Below are 16,379 nucleotides of genomic sequence, written 5' to 3'. Positions count from 1 at the left end.
AAGTTGAGAGAAGGCCGCAACACTACTGCGAAAGCCTTCTCAAACAGCTGATCGGAGGGGGTCCCGAACTTCCACTGATCAGATACTGACGACCTATCCAGAGGATAGGTCATCAGTATTAAAGTCTCAGAAAACCCCTTTAAAGGATTTGTCCCAAGAGTTAACCTTATCCCTTAGTGTATGATTTGTGGGAGTTCAACTCCTTTGTCTTGCTATATGAATGAAGAGGTGGTCAAGCATATGTACTGCCACTCCATTCATCTATATTGGACTGCCAGTGATAGCCAAGCGCTGTACTGTATATCTGGTAGCTCCATAGAGGATGAATGAAGCAGCGTACATGCTTGACCACTGCTCCATTCCAGAGGGGGTGTGGCGGACTGCTGTGGTGTTGTGATCAAAGTGGGTCCCAGCAGCCAAGCCCTCGCCGATCAGTCACTACTCTATCCAGTGAATAGGGAATAAATTAAATTCTTGGAACAACCCCTTAAAAGACTGGATCTGATTGGCTGGCTGCTACAGACTGCACTGACACTTAAGGGTATGTCCACACAACAAAACCACAGTAAAATCTGCATGAGTAAGGGTACATTCACATGGCAGATTTTGACACTTTCAAAATCCACCATGTATAACATTGTTCCAAGCAGCTGCTGTCCGCACACTGCGCCGAGAAGGGACATGTCCCTTTTTGGCAAGGTCGCGCCTTTAAACTGCCAGCCCACCCGTTTAAAACAATGGAAGGCAGATACCACGCTAGGCACCACCCAAGTTGTGTCCGAGCCAAAATCCTGACAGCAAATTCCGCTGTGTGAACGGGCCCTTAGGTGCGAATTTGTTGCCGATTTCACTCCATGCATTGCAGAGCGTAAAATCTGCAGTGGAAAAGGGAGCATAAGATTGATATGCCGCAGGTTTAAAAACCACACAGCAGATTAATTTACACTTCAGAGTTTTCTATAGTGCGTGGATGAAATTTCTGAAAATTCAGGTTCACCATATATTTGATCCATCAGTCTAGGCAATGCTCTGTGAGCCAAACTGCTCATAGAGCACAGAGAGATGTGTGTAGCATTACCTAGACTGGATCCAATTGTATCTGACTTATGTGTTATTAGCCCCAGTGCAAACTTTGGATTGGGGTCCGGCGTCCCCCCCCCCCCCCCTTCACTTCCCATTTTTACTAAGAGGTGGAAGATTTTCTTTACACCAAGGGCTCTTTCACACGACTGCGGGTAATCCGCTGCATGAAAGAGAGCCAAGCCCCGTTCCGGGCAGCAGAAACATGGTGCATTAACATGATTGATACAGCTCCATGCCTCTCTGGGATCTTTTTACTACAAAATCACAGTGAGATAAAGTTGTCACCGTGATTTTGTAGTAAAAAGTTTACAGAGAGGCACGGAGCATTATCAATCATTTAATGCTCCGTGTCTCTGCTGTCCGGAACGGGGCTTGGCTCGCTTTCACGCAGTGGATTACCCGCACAGGATCCGCTCGTGTTAAAGAGCCCTAAGCCCAATGCATGGCTACACTCACCCAGTCAAATAAAATCTGATCCTACCTCATCCAGGGTGTCGCTGGCGTCGGCGTGATGTCCACTGGATCCAGAACAAGGTCCCTGTGGTGATAGAAAAAAATAAAAAATAATCACATAAGGAAGGGATAGTGACTGCCCCTGTGAAATCACCAGCAGGGGACGCTGTGCTGGCCTGTAAAACTGAGCCATGCCAATGTATAGCAGGGTAATCTACGACATTTCCCCTAAATGCTACTACACAGTACTAATGCCCACATTGTGGCCCCTCACAGTACTAATGCCCACCTTGTGGCCCCTCACAGTACTAATGCCCTCCTTGTGGCCCCTCACAGTAATTAAGCCCACCTTGTGGTCCCTTCAAAATAGTTATATCCTCCTTGTGGCCCCTCACGGCAGTTATGCCCACCTTTGTTCCTGTCACAGTAGTTATGCTTACTTTTGTAGTTGCACTGAAAATTGGTCCTTGAGACCTAACTACGTCTTTTTTTCTCTCACTGTAGTTATGCCCAGATATGTGCCCCCTCACAGAAGTTATGCCAGATATGTGCCACCTCACAGTGGTTATGCCCACATATATGTGCCCCCTCACAGTAGTTATAGGCAGATATGTGCCCCTCACACTGGTTATAGCCCGATATGTAACTCCTCACAGTAGTTATGCCAGATATGTGGCCTCTTACAGTAGTTATGCCCAGATATGTGCCCCTCACAGTGGTTATGCCAGATATGTGCCCCCTCACATTAGGTATACCCAGATATGTGCCCCTCACAGTGGTTATGCGCTTTTGTGCCCCCTCACTCTAGTTGTTGCCCCCTTTTTGCAGCTTTATAGAAGAAGAAAAAAAACACACATACTTACCCTCTTCCCTGATGATGCGCTCCCACACTCACATCGCGCTTCTGGCTGTGCTGGAGGACGATTCCCTGGCCTTCAGTGCTCCTCCCACAGCCAGCAGCGCGATGTGCGGCCTGCAGGGGTAGCGCCTGAGCTCTGAAGAGCAGTGAAGCAGGGAGCGGAGAGGTCTCCCTCCATCACTCTGAAAACAAACAGCCCAGCAGTGACAAGAACTGCCGGGCCGGCTGAGTGTGTTGCCTCTGCGCCCCCTCATGTTTAAAGAGCACTCTCACGGGGCCCAGCATTCTCACTGTACTTCATGCCTGGCCCCATCAGAGCGCTCCCATTACACATGAGTGCAGCGAGCCCCCCCCCCCCCCCCCGCCGGGCCCGGTTGCGGTCGCACCTTCTGCGACCGCGATCATTACGACCCTGCTGACTTCGTATTCATTTTAGCCCCTGAATGTAAACAAAATTGTTTTCATTCAGTGACTGCAAACAGAACTGCATACAGATCTTGAAATTGATGGGGGAATAGAACATGATTTTTCTTTATATAGTAATTGGGGTTTTTTTGTTTGTTTTTTTACGTAAATTAGAAAACCCCTTTGAATGAGGTACATTTATAATTAAATATAATGGATTTCAAATAGCACTAAATCCAATTAGGAAATGAAAGTTGGATATTTTGGCCTATAATAACACTTTTATTCTTAGACTTCAGGCACAATACTGTGTCCGTATTTCAATCCGCAAAATACAGATACTTTCCGTGTGCATTCCATATTTTTCTCACTCCCATCAATAGAAATGATTATTCTCTTCTGCAATACAGACAAGAATAAGACATGTTTTATAATGTGTGGAATGGCCACAGGGAGCCATAAAAAAAATTACAGATGTGTACATGGGCCCCATAGAAAAGAATGGGTCCATGTGCCAGCCACAAAAAACACGGACGGCACACAGATGAAAGCTACAGTCATGTGCATGAAGCCTTATACTGTAAAGCTTTGCAAAATAGTATTATTTACATAGAAATCCATTATTATTTGATTTTCATGGGTTCATAGATTGCTGCCTATTTCCCTTGTGTTATATTGTTTTTTTTATTACTTATTTTTAAGACTATTTTTATTGTGCTTCTTGCATTGTTTTACTAGATACTGGACTTGTGACGTGTCTGCTTTAATGGCACGCTACCTAATATGCTAATGCTTGAGTGCCATACTGTAACATGTATATTTTATCTTGGAATTTACTGTTTCCTTCAAGGAATGCTAAGATGTATTTGGTAGTTTGATAATGTCTTTGTACATCCTGGTGGGAATGTGCATGCTTAGTTACATTCACTGCATGATTACCAAGGCACTTGCCTTGTATTCTCCCTTGCCCTGAGTGCTTGATCTCAGTTCCATCAGTATTTTATAGAAAAGAGGGGATTTTTCATTAAAAAAATAAAATGTTTGAAGGAAATGCATGGATCTGTAATTGCATTTGAGCGTTCCCCTCCGTTGTATACTGTAGCTAGTTTTTGCATTTTTGTCATTTGTATTCAGATCCTCAGATTCCTAATTGCCTTTTTTTACAGTACTTGTGGACATCAAGTGATTGAGTGCATAATTCCTTGAATATTTAAAAGAAAAATACCCTTTTCTTCACCTTATAGCACCCCTGCTATCCTCTAGATAGGCCATTAGTATCTGATTAGCGGAGGTTTGACACCCTGCATGTATATTGGAGGGTGACTGCTGTGGTGCTCCATTCATTACAGTGGGTGTTGTGCTGCAGTAACTAGCTTTGTCCACTACACACAGTGGGTTGAGCTGTAGTTCTAGCACGGGTTCTGCTGCAAAATAGCTAATCGGCAGGGTGACAGACCCGGATGAGCAGATATTGATGGACTATCTATAAAACCCCTTTAAACCATTTTCCATGCATCAGGGAGTGTTTTCCTTTCATGTATTTATTGAGTATTTTTGTGTTTAGTTTACATAATTGTTTGAATAACATCATAGTAGTTATCTATTCTCTATATTTCTCTGCACTGGGCCTTTATTGGCATTTTATTTGTGTAAATGTGCTGGGAGTAGCGGTAACTATTGCTTGTCCATATAAATCCAGTTTAGGTCACTAGTTGTTACTGCCTCTTCTCCATCATACAAGGCCTCGAAGTACAACTATAGACCAGGGAGGGATTGCTTCCACTTGGAAACTCATAGACCGTTCTGTAAACATGTGCCTATTTTTACAGCACGGATTAAGCACAAGAGGCTGAGCTAATGAACCACACTGAGAACTGGTACCCAGGACATCAAACTAATGTGCTGTATGGCAGACAATATTGTAAATATCTTGCCCCCAAAAATGGGATGCAGCAGGTGCATTAACAGCAGATGCACACTAAACACAAATGTACACATATCATTATTCCTTTTAAAGGGAATGTATGGTCAGAAAATTACTTCTTGTTTTAAAGGGGTTGTCCGGGCTCAGAGCTGAACCCTGGCATTTCCCCATCTTTACCCCTCTGGCTCCCCTGAAATGAGCATCGAAGCATTTTGAATCGCGCAGGGAAAAGGCATTTTATGGAGTTCCGGTGACGTACCGGGCTCTCCATAGTGTAGCTTAGCCAGAGGCCTCCGCCCAGCAGTGAGCCCGGTGACATCACCGGAACTGATGGGCAGGCTTTAGCGCTGCCCTAGCAGTTTTACAGATAAAGCCTACCCATCAGAGCTGGTGACATCACCGGGAACACTGCTGGGCGGAAGCCTCCGCCTAGCAGTGTGCCTAGGTAAACAAATAAGAAATGCTCCAATGCTCATATCATAGGGGCCGGAAGGGTGAAGATGGGGATATGCCCGAGTTCAGTTCTGATCCCAGACAACCCCTTTAAATCAAGGTTTCAAAAATGTATGTTATGTTTTTTATAATTTTCCTAAATTTAAAATCATGTTGTTTTAACAATGGCCACTGAGCCTCACAATAGGCTGGCACTTTGTGTTCTGTAGAGATCACTTCTCTGTAGTCATCTCATTAGTGCCATGGGCAGGATTACAATGGCAGGTAACAACTGTGTTATAATACTGGGGCAGAAAACATAGGATCCAGTGTTGCCATTAGATGATGATCATGGCTCACCTCCTTGTCCTTCCGCCTACGCAATGACTTATGTCACAGATTATGCAAACAAAACATTCTTAAAGCTGTCAGTCATTTCTAGTTTCCTGTGGTCCATGTGACTGCAAGAGAAATCTTTGGTGTTAACAGAGCAGAGGAGCAGCTCAGGTAAGATGGCCGACCCCATAATCATGTACAGAAAATAGAAAAAGATTATAGAAAAACAGAATGTGTCACTATTAGTAATAATGGAAACACATCTAGGTGATAATTTCAGTAAAAGGCTATGGACACTTTCAGGGGAAAATTTTCATCATTGCATTTATTTGGGGTTAACATAATTTTTTTTCAATTAATCTTTATTAAAGTTTTTCAACAGTTTGTTCTACAGCCCTCAGTTTCAGTATAGCTGCAGGCTGCCTTGCTTTCTGCTTTGCATTGAATCCATCAGACAGCAGCTCTGAAGGCTCTTGTGTAACCCTCTCTGAACTCCTTACAGCTCATAAACATTAATTATGGCTCAATTGGGATCAGTTTGATAAGAACATGGCTCCTATGCCCTCTAAATTGTGTGCTTATTCCTGGGGCTATTGACACTTACATCTGCATTTGAGACCAGCAGATTGTAAAACTTCCGATTAAACAGAGTCTGTCACCACTACATCCCGTTTTTAACCGTTTGTATTGAACTGTAGCTCTCTTAATGTCATCTCCAAGTATACCTTCATGTTCTGATCACTCTTCTTTTGGCCCTGACAACAGGTTGTTCTAAATATGCAATTAAAAAACCCAAGCAGCTGTACTTATCGCCATTGGAGCCCAGCGCCCCCCATTAGAACGGAGCTCCGGTTATCCCCATCTCTTCTTCTCAACATCCTTATGCCTCACACAGGCGCATATCTCCTTTATGTCTACACCTGCACAGTCTGTGGCCAGTGGCCACCGGCTTCATCCACTGAGCTGCACATGCGCCAGAAAGAGGTACATTTCAGTGGATGAAGCTGCTGGGCACAAACGGCTCAGATATAAAAACAAATAAAACATCCGAAGCTCGCTTCGCTCAACACTATTTGAAAATTACATTAGGAGCGCTACAGTGTGATGTAAATGGTTGGGACAGACTCCCTTTAAGTAGCTTCTGTCCTCTATAATGGCAAACATTTCTTTTATTTCCTTTATATACTCTTCATATCTCACTGTAGCATTCCAAGCTTTATGCACAGCACTCCAATTTGTTTGCTACTTGCTAAAAATGACTTAGTTTCCATTAGACTTTAGAATTAATGTAATTACAACTCTAGCACTAACACGCTGCAAATCAAGTGAAAATGAAACGAGATCGGAAGAATCTGTAGCTTGCACATATACCATGCAGCCTGTCTGAGAAGAGGATTATGGTGGTTATACTTATAGGTGCTATCGTAGTATTAAAATGCTTGTGATTCATTCTATAGCAGATCCTAATCTGTTATATTCCTTTAACAATGACATTTCTGGTGCAGATATTGCTAATGTGCTGTTTGCTAATGTTTTTGTATATTGTTTTATTTATACACTTGTGGTGTTCAATAAATTGTACATTAGATGATCTTTGGTTCTTGTTGTTATGGTTTAATTTGTCCTCCTCAGATATTGTTATGAAGCTTGCCGTTCTTTCCATACTTGGTATGAGGTATTTGTGCTAATATGCTGTGTTTGGTGTTTGCCAAACGTGGCGCCAAACATCTCCACTGTCCACAGAACATTGTTTGAGAATTCTTGTGGTTTTGGTCAGATGCAACGTTGCCAACGTAAGATATGCCGCCATGTTCTTTATTGGAAGTAGAGGCTTTCTCCTGGAAACCCTTCCAAACAGGCCATACTTGTTCACTCTTTTTCTAATTGCACTTTCATGAACTTGAACATTAACTGGAACCTATCAGTTGAACATGGTGTTTGAGCTGAAGGCAGCATATTACAGAGTTGAAGGAGCTGAGCAGATTAATTTATATTTTTTGGGGAAAACATTCAATAAAACGTATAATGTATTCATTTATATTTCTGCTAGTTCTGGGCTTAGAAGTCAAGGAGGCGGTCCTATCATTGATAGAGAGCCACCCCTCTGACTTTATATACAGAGATAGCTGTCAATCACTGATAGCTCCGCCTCCTTGACTTCAAACCCCAGAATGAGCAGGAATTTAAACATAAATTGCAAGTTTTACAGATTCTTTTCCCATAAAACTATATCTCAATCTGCTCAGCTCCTCCTGCTCTATAACATGCTGCCTGCAGCTCAAACACCATGTTCAACGTGACAGGTTTCCTGTAAACATGCTGAGGCCTGTACAGGTCATGGCCAAATGTTTTAGAGACGGACACAAATTTTGGTCTTCACAAAGTGTGTGGCTTCATGGCGGCAATGTGCATTAACTCTAGATTATGAAGAGTGATCAGATGAATTGCAGTTAAAGGGTTTCTACCACTTCGTTCGGACATATTTAGCTGTCAGACACTAGCGATCCGCTAGTGTCTGCTCTACCAAACAATGCTATTATAATAGCTTTTTGTGCAGCCGTTTCCATAAAAAACGAACTTTTATCGATATGCTAATGAGCCTCTAGGTGCTATGCGGGCGTCTTTTTAGCACCTAGAGGCTTGGTCTACCTTCACAAAATGCCACCCAGCGCGTCCCTCCAGCCCGCCCATCTCCTCTGGAATGCGATCCTCCATCTGAGTCAGCGGACGAATTCTCGCGTATGCGCCGTGCGCGCCTGTCTTCGGCGCAGGCGCAGTTAATGTCTGACCGCTTTCTGCACAGACATCTCCACTGCGCCTGCGCCGATGACGTCATAGTGCTCCGAGGAACAGGCGCACTGGAGATGTCTGTGCAGAAAGCGGTCAGACATTAACTGCGCCGAAGACAGACGCGCATGGAGCATGCGTGAGAGTTCGTCCGCTGACTCAGAGGGAGGATCGCATTCCAGAGGAGATGGGCGGGCTGGAGGGACGCGCTGGGCGGCATTTTGTGAAGGTAGACCGAGCCTCTAGGTGCTGAAAAGACGCCCGCATAGCACCTAGAGGCTCATTAGCATATCAATAAAAGTTTGTTTTTTATGGAAACGGCTGCACAAAAAGCTATTATAATAGCATTGTTTGGTAGAGCAGACACTAGCGGATCGCTAGTGTCTGACAGCTAAATATGTCCAAACGAAGTGGTAGAAACCCTTTAATTTCCTTGCAATGAAAATTAACTTAGGCCTGTTTCACACTTGTGTTGTGACTTTCTGGTTTTGAGATCGGGCAGAGGATCTCAATACCGGAATTAAACGGATCCATGCCTTTTCATACATCCAAATGCATAAATCTAAATAGGACAAACCAAACAAAAATATGGATCTGGCACCATTGACTTACATTGATTTTCATGCCTGATCTGGTTTATTACATTTTGCAGACTGAACACAGAACCACAGCTTGCAGCGGTTTTGTGTTCAGTCAGAAAATGCAACAAAATGGAAAGGAACACATCCTGATCAGTTTTGTCCCCTTTGACAATGAATGGGGATAAAACTGATCCGTTTGGGCCCGGTTTTGAGATCCTGTGATGGAAAGCCACAAAGCAAGTGTGAAACAGGCCTAATTTACAAAACGCCCATTTTAACAGCATATTAGCCCTGCCACAAAGTGACCTGCTAACAGCATTTCAGTGATCTTCTCATTAGCCCAGGAGAAAGTATTACCGAGGACAAGGCAGCTGACATTACTCATGCTGACCGAATTAGGCCAGACACTCACAATCGAGTTGAATGCGATAAGTGTATGTCAGTGAAAGGTCCCATTCTGGACTCTGCTCCTCTGACAGGATCGCACAGCATTAGGGCTCGTTCACACGCACATATTTTGCTTTCCGTATACGGGCTGTTTTTTACGGTCCGTATACGGTACCGTTCATTTTAATGGGTCCGCAAAAGATGCGGACAGCACTCTGTGTGCTGTCCGCATCCGTTGCTCCGTTCTGTGGCCCCGCAAAAATTATGAGTCCTGTCCTATTCTTGTCCGTTTTGCGGACAAGAATAGGCATTTCTTTAATGGGCCTCCTGTTACGTTCCGCAAATTGCGTAAGACACGCGAGCTGCTTCTGTTTTTTTTTCCAACAGTCGTGTGAACGAGCCCTTATAATTTTTATTACACTGACAGCATTATTTCAGTGTAATTCAGTCGATTTTTAGGTCTCGATCCATCCTGGCCGCCGCACGGAACGGATGCACAATGTTCGTGTGCAAGAGGCCTAATGCTGGGTGAGAGGAGCAAGAATCGCACAGAATTATACAGATTTATAATGCTGTGTAACCCTTGGAGTCCTGAAATCTAGTGAATTACACTGAAATAATGCTGTCAGTGTAATGAATAGATTTCAGGACTCTCAGGGTTACACAGTCTTAAAAAATCACTATTATGCTATGCTATATCCTGTCAGAAAAGCCGAGTCTAAAATGGGACCTCTCATATGCTGCAAGTTTATCGCTCTCAACTTGCTTGTGTGTGTCTGGCCTTAGAAGAGCAGACTGGTTGCTTTAAAAGGGTGAAGGGTGCTTGAAATCATTGTCTTCTTCTGTTAACCATAGTTACCTTCAAGGAAACACGTGTAGTCATTATTGCTTTACATCAAAAGAGATTCACAGGAAGGTACATTGCTGTTTATACCGTAACATTTAATGGAAAATATTTAACCATTTATCAGACCATCAAGACTTCAAGGAAAGGTATACGGTTGCTGTGAAGAAGGCTTCAAGGTGCCCAAGAGAGTCCAGGAAGTGCCAGGACTGTCCACTAAAGATGATTCAGATACAATATCAGGTCCCCACCAGTGCAGAACTTGCTCAGGAATGACATCAGGCAGGTATGAGTGCATCTGCATGCACAGTGAGGCAAAGTCTTTTGGAACATGGTCTGGTGTCAAGAAGAGCAACAAAAAAGCCACTTTACTACAAGAAAAACATTGACAGACTGACATTCTTCAGGAAATAATGGCATTGGACTCCAAAGGACTAGGGTAAAGTTAATTTCTTTGATGAAGCCCACTTCAGGCTGTTAGGGACCTCTGGAAAAGAAAGTGGGCACTATCATCAGGGACAGACTGGCCATAGACCCTATAGGGAAATTTCCCTGGGGGCTACCCAAGCCCTCCTCATTGCTGCTAGCCGTGTACATAATGATCTGATGCTCTCAACATAAATAAACACTGGGAGCTTCAGGTACTTATGCAGCTGGCTGGCAGCCACCCTCCTGAATTCAATTGTATCTCTGTCTTCCAGAGGATGATACAGTTGATTACTTCAGAAGGGAATGGGAGCCCATGACTCCCTGCCCTGCTGTTCAACGGTACTCGAGTATTTTATTTTATTTTTTTACTTTTCCTTGGCCACTTGGGCATACTACTGGGGTACTATAGGGGTCATTACTAGGGGAAGTCCAACAGCAAGTTGGTGCTGTTTCCCGCATCTCATCTGCTTATATTAATTAGAGACAATTGGAGGAGGACAGAACATGACAGCTATTGATGACGTCTACAGAAGGGACAGCTTCTAGGGAGGTACTTTGTGCTGCAATATCCAATTGCTGACCCCACCTACTTTTGTTGGGCCCTGCATCATATATGTTATGACATCAGGGATCCTGGACCCATCTGATAGCAGGAACTTGGCGCTGGTGTCCCATGCTTCCTTATAGTAGGTTATTTAAACAGACGACTGCTGGCCACAGTCACCTGTGATTAGATTCCCGAGCCTCACTAGCATTTATTGTTATTTTAATTTCGGGATCTCTGACCTTTGGATTGTCCCTGACTTTGCCTCTGACTACTGATTCTGCTATTGACAGTTATCTTCTTGTGCTGACCCTGACTGGTATTGGACTCTGTTTCGGTTCTGACATTACTGTCTGGTTCTGATGTTGGATTCTTTCCATGTATTGTCCATCTGGTTTTGATCTCGTCTGTCTGACTACCTCTTCTACTCCATGTTTAGGCCCTGTGTACATAGTCAGTTGAAGGACCATTGCCCAGTTGGGGGCCGCCATTTATGGCGGGTCATCCAAGTAGGTAGAGACGGTGTGATGTGGGTGCAATTTAAGGCTGCACTTTTCCCTACTTAATATGATAATGGAGTCTTTGCACAAACGATGTAGATACGTGGACAAAATTGTTGGTATCCTTCTGTTAGAGAAATACTGTAAATAAAAATGTACTGAAAATCAACTAATGAAAATCAGACGCTGCTTTTGAATTGTGGTTCAACAGATTAATTTATAAAACAAACTAATGAACCTGGCCTGGACAAAAATTATGGTACTCTTAAAGGGGTTCTGCACTTTCATTTAAGTGATGATCTATCCTCTGGATAGATCATCAGCTTCTGATCGGCAGGGGTCCGACCCCTGGGACCCCCGCCGATCAGCTGTTTGAGAAGGCAGCTGCGCTCCAGCAGCGCTGCGGCCTTCTCACTGTTTACTGCCTGGCCGCCGGCCCACTGACGTCACGACTAGTATCAACTAGCGTGGGCGGGGCTAAGCTCCATTCAAGTGAACAGAGCTTAGCCCCGCCCACGCTAGTTGATACTAGTCGTGACGTCAGTGGGCCGGCGGCCAGGCAGTAAACAGTGAGAAGGCCGCAGCGCTGCTGGAGCGCAGCTGCCTTCTCAAACAGCTGATCGGCGGGGGTCCCAGGGGTCGGACCCCCGCCGATCAGAAGCTGATGATCTATCCAGAGGATAGATCATCAGTTAAATGAAAGTGCAGAACCCCTTTAACTTAATATTTTGTGGCAATCAAGCGATTTCCATAACGCTCAATGAAACTTCTGCACCTGTCCACAGGTATTTTGGCCCACTCCTCGTGAGCAAACTGGTCCAGCTGTTTCAGGTTTAAAGGGTGCCTTCTCCAGACTGCATGTTTCAGCTTCTTCCACAGATGTTCAATAGAATTTAGATCAGGGCTCATTGAAGGCCACTTCAGAATAGTCCAATGCTTTGCTCTTAGCCATTGGCTACATGCACACGACCGTTGTGTATTTTGCGGTCCGCAAAACACGGATTGCGTCCGTGTGCGTTCCGCAATTTGCGGAACGGCATGGACAGCCTTTAATATAACTGCCTATTCTTGTCCGCAAAGCGCGGACAAGAATAGGACAGGTTATATTTTTTTTGCAAACCACGGAACAGAGCAACGGATGTGGACCAAAACAACGGCCGTGTGCATGAGGCTATTCTTAGATGTTTTTAGCTGTGTGTTTTGAGTCATTATCCTGTTGGTGGACCCATGACCTGCGACTGAGACCAAGCTTTCTGATACTGGCTACCACATTTCATTCCAGAATGCCTTCATAGTCTTAAGATTTTATTGTAATTATATTGCACAGATTCAAGCCACCCTGTACCAGATGCAGCAAAGCAGCCCCAAAACATAACCGAGCCTCTTCGATGTTTCACAGTAGGTAGAATATTCTTTTTTTTTTGTATGCTTCATGTTTGTGTCTATGAATATAGAACTGATGTTACTTGCCAAAAAGCTCCAGTTTTGTCTCATCTGTCCAGAGGACATTATCCCAGGAGCTTTGTGGCTCGTCAATATATATTTTGGCAAATTCCAGTCTCGCTTTTCTATGGTTTGCTTTCAACAGTGGTTTCCTCTTCCATTAAGTCCACTTGTGTTGTGCTCTGACCCTGATGTACCTTGACCTTGGAATTCACCTGTAATCTTGTTGGAAGTTATTGCTCTTTGGTTACCATTCGTATTATCTGTCTCTTCAATTTGTCATCAAGTTCTCTCTTGCGGTCACGTTCCGGGAGGTTGGCTATAGTCCCGTAAACCTTAAATTTATGAATAATATGTGCAACTGTAATAACAGGAACATCAAGCTGTTTGTAAAAAGCTTTTACCTTTAACATGTTTGTCTATAATGTTCTTTCTAATCTACTGAGACAACTCTCTCCTTACCCTTCTTTGGTCCATGTTCAGTGTGGTACCCACCATCATGCCAAAAATCACAGTGAGGCACATTTACTAAGACTGGCTTTTTACGCCGGTTTTAGTTTCCCCCTTGCGCTGCTGTTATCTGTGGCAGTCCTTTCGCCCGGCGGAAATGTTAGTAAATTTGCCAGGGCTGGAGTCCCAGCCCCCGACACCCCCCCCCCCCCCACCCCACCCCACCCAATCATGCCCAACTGGTGGACATGGTGTATAACCGACCAATAAAACTAACATTGTTGCATGGCTGGTTAGAAAAAGGGACTTTTGACTATCCAAAATAGTCGTAAGTTCGTTAGAAAAATGTGCCCCAGTAACTACTTTTCACCCTTTAAATAGGCAGAACGACTGATTACAAGTTTGAAGATGCCAGTAATTAATTACAGGACACGTGTTAGTTTAACCTTTCGTTATGGTCAAATAATTTTCAACATTTTCCAGGTGTACTATTATTTTTGTCCAGGCCAGATTCATTAGTTTGTTTTTAAAAATTTAATTAAAATTGTATTTATTATTACTTTTGTCAAAGTAACCATTGTGGGTTTTTATTTTTGTAACAGAAGGATGCCAACAATTTTGTCAATACCTACCTATGCGCTGTCATACGTAGTAAGGGGACAGGAACGGAATGTCTTTCTGCGTCAGCCAGTGAATAGAGATTTGTGAAAACCGCCATTTAATATGTCGGCTTCTGTTGTTATCGCAACCTGACTAATAAGGAGACACAAAGTGTAAAGAGTTCAGTCACTGTGACCTCAATTTAACCTTACATCGTTTGTGTCTCCTCTAGAGGGAGCATGCTGGGTGTTGTAGTTCCACAAGGTGGATAATTCATGGTCTACGTCATTCTGGTAGGTGGTAGTAGTGTATTGTGGTGTGTCATAAATGAATATATACTATTTCAATGTCTTTGGTTATGTACTGGACGGGGTTTACATCTCGTCCAGACTGCTCAGATGGGTCAGATAAAAGGAATCTAGACAGCTGTATGGTTTCAGCAAAGTATAGTTTGCTGGAGCTGATTTATTCATATCTTTTTTTGAATGGTAGATAGGATTGGTAGAGGGATCTACCATCCCACCCCACTCCTGTACAGCTATTCCCCCTACACTGCGGTATTCCCAGGTGTAGTCTTTGGGATATTTACTGGAGAACAAATAGAGCAATCCGTCTGAGTCAGAGCCTTGAAGTTGGTAGATCTGTCTCCTGTGAAAAGTCTGATCCGCATCGGATTTGTACCTAGATAGAGGTAGAAACCACTGTTTAATCAGCACCTAGACGGGCCAGGACTTAGATTTAATGTTTGTGTTATTTCCATGCCATGGCTTCACCCCAAGTGCTAGTATAATTTGGATGCTTTGTTTTTTGTTGGATACAAAATAAACTGAGATTGGACTTTTAAGACTGCTGAACCCAGTGACGTCCGTCATCGCCAGCCCTGTTCACACACAGATCCCTACGATACATATACACTCTTTACATACAATACTGCTGTTGTATTCATGCTGCACTCGTGTCAGACTTTATTGGACATGGCTGCATGCAATTGTGAAAGCCTTGGTGACCCCCCCCAAATAGCAACAGCTACTGTGCCCCCATAATATTTCCAGCCAAAGTGCCAAGAAAAAAGCAACAGTCTACAATGCCTCCATAATAGTGTTGGCCTTTATACCAGCTAAATAGTGGCAGCTACAGTGACCACCTAATATGGTGTGGAGTTGATGATGGAGATGCTATTGGTCATTCAGTAATGAATTGTAGCAGGAATTAGAGTTCAGCCCGGCACCTGGCACAGTAGCAAGTGTATACTTAGTTATTTTACTCCTGCTGGGCCATTCCGTGCACCATTTTAAGACTGCTGTTGAGGGAGACGCATGAACAGCAGCGCTGCAGACTTTACCGATACTGCCAGTGGAGTGGCAGCCTGGCGGGGTAAGCATCCTCTTGTAAGAGGTAGGCAGCGTGCACTAGTGAATGTTGGGCAGGGTGCCTGCCTGGGGTTTTTTAGCCCCTGGCTTGCACTACCTAGGGTTAATAAGTTCCTGGGAGAGGGGGGGGGGGGGGGAGATCTGGACTGAATGCACAGCAGGCAGCTATAGCCAAGTGATAAAGTACAGAGAAGTCAGTTACACTATTGTTACATTCCAATATATTCTATTGTGCCACAGTCCAATATATTGTGTATGAGACTGTATTCTATCACTTGGCTATAACTGCCTGCTGTGCATTCATCGCAGACCCCACCTACTGGTTTATTAACCCTAGCCAGTGCCACCCAGGGGCTTTATTAACTTATGAGACACCTTTTTTGTTACAAAATATGCCATATCTGCACACAACTCTTAAGGACAGGTGTTCTCAGTTTATATTGTTGCTGCCATGAAAATGCAGCAATTTTTAAAAAACACATCATTCTGACACATTGAGGGAGTCACAGACCCCCAGTAAAAGCTGTGTCTTGACCACACCATCTGAATATACCCTAAAAGATGGTTTGCATTAGTTATTGAGGCGACTAGGGGTATAGCATTATGTACTTGTGAGTTCCTCCATCCCAACCTTGATATCACTTTACCACAATGCCACCAGACCACCACCTCCAGTCCTCCACTCTGTTTTTGCCTTCCAGAGTGCTACTCAATGCTGCCTGTCACCACAACCAGACCTCCAATGCTGCATGCCACTACGACCAGACCTCCCAGTTCAATTGTTAGCAGGTTGAGTTTTGTATGCCCTACTGCTCTGGTCTGAGTGGCAGATATGGAGCTCCAAAAAAGGTTCAGTCTTTTTTTAGTGTATGATTTCGGACAAATTTAAAATTGTCTAAATTTGTTATTTATGCATGGAAGACAGGGCTCATTTAGACGACCGTATCTGTTT

Source organism: Bufo bufo, chromosome 6 (assembly GCF_905171765.1).
Source record: "Bufo bufo chromosome 6, aBufBuf1.1, whole genome shotgun sequence".
In the NCBI taxonomy this organism is placed as follows: domain Eukaryota; kingdom Metazoa; phylum Chordata; class Amphibia; order Anura; family Bufonidae; genus Bufo; species Bufo bufo.
This window is presented reverse-complemented; position numbering follows the sequence as displayed.